At 41.9% G+C, this 3,224-nt stretch overlaps 1 pseudogene; it reads left to right on the top strand.

Moving 5' to 3' along the window:
• The first annotated feature begins 759 nt into the window (after positions 1 to 759).
• LOC139448967 (uncharacterized) lies at positions 760 to 2,765 on the top strand (annotated as a pseudogene).
• The last annotated feature ends 459 nt before the right edge of the window (positions 2,766 to 3,224 follow it).

Genomic DNA, 3,224 nt, shown 5'->3' with positions numbered 1-3,224 from the left:
GCAAAGGAACGCCATTCCTGGATCCAGTGCCCTCAACCACCAGACTACCGTCCTCCGCCGACACAGGGATCTTCACGGGTCTCACGATCATTGTATCCTGCTGCCTAAAAGATACTCAAAATCCACATCATAATTGAAACTGTACACGATCATTCTATCCTGCTGCCAACAGTTTTAATTATGATTTAGATTTTGCGTTTCTTTTACATATTTTTTTTCAGCCCTTGAAGATACTGGGTAGAATAGATCTTCAGCAACCCATGCTTGCCGTAAAAGGTGACTATGCTTGTCGTAAGAGGCGACTAACGGGACCGGGTTGTCAGGCTCCCTGACTTGGTTCATACATGTCATCAACCCCAGTTTGCTGGATTGATGCTCATGTTGTCAATCACTGGATTGTCTGGTCCAGACGCGATTTTTATCCAGACCGCCGGCATATAGCTGGGCTATTGCTGAGTTCGGCGTTAAACAACAAACAAAGAAACAAACAAACTTAATTGCCATTATTGCCGTTTGTGTAGAAATCTCATTTATGTCACACACAATGAGAATCATTTCAAACATTTGATTACCTGAAAATACTGCCTTGTGGGACACCACTTTCTCTGTGACAGTAAAATGCAAAGTAATCATGACACAGGAGTGCCATCTTTTACCTGGAACCCAAGATAGATGCAGCAAATGCACACTTCACATGACACACAATGGAGACATATATAGGTCAGACGTAGCGCAGTGTAACCAACTAACAAACGCATAATGTATGTGGCGGTTCTCTCTCTCTGCATTTTGCTTTGCAGGTCTCTCTCTGGACTTATTCTGCCTCATACAACGCCGGACGGAAGCACAGATCTAACCAGCCTTCTAAGCCACGTCACCCTTCTCGAACAGACTGTGACCGGCCTTCAGACAACGACTGTGCAACTACAATCAGATCTACAGGCCAACAAGGCACAGGCAGCCGCTGAGATTTCTTCTCTGACAAATGAAATGGCGTCCCTGAAGGCAGAACTGCGGGTATCTTCTGATAACCTGTCCATTTTACAGAACCAATCGCTGGACAATATGCAGTCGGTCACGGCACTTGATAAGTAATTGCTTTTCGTATTGCTGGAAATTCAGTGTGTTGTTTATATTCATTTGTTTGGTCCAAAGTGGAAGTTATGATTACAAGTCAGTGGAGACTGAAAATTTATGATATTGGATATGCTGGTCGTAAGAGGTGACTAATGGGATTGGGTGGACAGGCTCGCTGACTTGGTTGATGCATGACACAGGTCCCAATTGTGTGGACAGATGCTCATGATATCATGATCGTGCGGCGTGAAACAACAAACATAAAACAAATGATGTTGGATATGAGATGCTTTTCAGAAGTACAAGTTCAAGTTCTAGAGTAAGCTCATCTATACCAGTTGCTCTATACCGCACCGTCGACTCCATTTGACTTAGTCAGAGGGTGCGTTTGTTGAAACTCAGAATCAGGGTTGCATCACGGCGTGTCAGCTCAATATGGAATGACTCAGGTGATGCCGATATTAGACGTTGTTGTAGCTACAGACATAAACCAAAGTCAGGTAGGGGCCCAACTCTGCAGAATGAGTTCCTGATCCATAGACGACATGTTCAACACCCTCTCCCCACTCCCAATTAGAATATATTTCCGCAAATATTACTTTACATAATATACTTCATCCGTTATACGCAGGTATATTTTCAAAATTGATAACTAATCGAAATCATATGTCGTTGTTTTTTCTTGTTAAATCCATATTTAGTTGGTTTAGTGATCCAGTTGTGTGATAGCCGCCTGAAAATAAAGGGACATTCAAGTCGTTGATATCATGAGCAGCAGAGTTCAAAGCAATTTGGATACGCTAACTTGTAATCAGTCTCTGAGTCACTGACTATCCGATCTATTTAGACCCGTTTTACGACAAGCATAAGTTGATGGGGATCTACAGTTATTCATATCAATTACTGTCACCAGATTCATGAAAACAGATGTATTACTTTTATGACAAAGAAACGCAATGAAATGAACTTTTGTTTGTTTGTTGTTTAACGTCGAACTCAGCAATATTCTAGCTCTTTGACGACTGTCTCTGAAAATAATCGAGTCATGAGCATATATCTACGCACCAGGGATACGATGACATGCACTTACCAAGTCAGCGAGCCTGACCCTAAGGTTAGTTGCCTCTTACAAGGATGGGTTGCTGAAGACCTACTGTGAATTTCACTAGTCATGACACGAGTGAATGATAACCAACCTTCATAATCACTTCGTGATCCTTGATGATGTTGATAATAATGCAGTCTTTCTTTTAATATGTGACTTCTTTGCTTTTATTCAGCATCAAGAGACAAGAAAGGTGTCTTTCCAAGTCTCCCTCCAACTAATCAGATCACCTGCTAACATCCCCCTGAAATTAAGTCACGTCGACTACAACGGTGACTGCCTACAACACAACCACTGGGAAGTTCACTGCACCCGTCTCTGGAACCTACTTGTTCTGGACGCACCTGGAAATGTGGAACTCAACCTCGTGCACGAACGTCTATATCAAGAAGTCAGGAAGAGTGAACATAGTAACCGGATACTTGAAACCACACTCGAGTAGTAATTACGCTGATGCTTTTGCTGTAACTGTCACCCATCTGGACAAGGAGAAGATGCTTTGGTGGAGATGTCGTCATTCCACTTTGTCTATGGTGATACTTCCTCATACTTTGGTGGGGCCATATTATTAGTTGACGGATGATCTTTATTTGGCTAGCAATTCGCTACAGAAATGAACTTTCCATTCCTCTGAACAATTTTATTAAAAAAGGACAGGATTCTCTTATGGATTTCAACTTCTTTAATGACAATAAGCTTCTAAATGCCACATTACCATATTGTTTCATAGTCAAGGAAATCGTCCAGATACCATTTGCAAAAAAACGCTTGCAGTCTCGCGCGTGTGTCTGTCTGCTTGTAGTAGTCCGGTGTGTGTGTGTGTGTGTGTGTGTGTGTGTGTGTGTGTGTGTGTGTGTGTGTGTGTGTGTGTGTGTGTGTGTGTGTGTGTGTGTGTGTGTGTGAGTTAAAATTTTGAGTCACATCGGCAATATTTCAGCCATATCGTGACTATCAATGGTTTGATATAATAAATACTATAACACTGATAATAAAAACCTGCCAACGAAGGACAGTAAAAATACTAGATGTATCACAGAAAAAG

This window comes from Haliotis cracherodii, unplaced genomic scaffold, assembly GCF_022045235.1.
Source record: "Haliotis cracherodii isolate W230 unplaced genomic scaffold, xgHalCrac1.p SCAF_7, whole genome shotgun sequence".
NCBI lineage: Eukaryota > Metazoa > Mollusca > Gastropoda > Lepetellida > Haliotidae > Haliotis > Haliotis cracherodii.
Note: the sequence above shows the minus strand (reverse complement) of the source record. Positions and strands in the feature narration are given on the sequence as shown.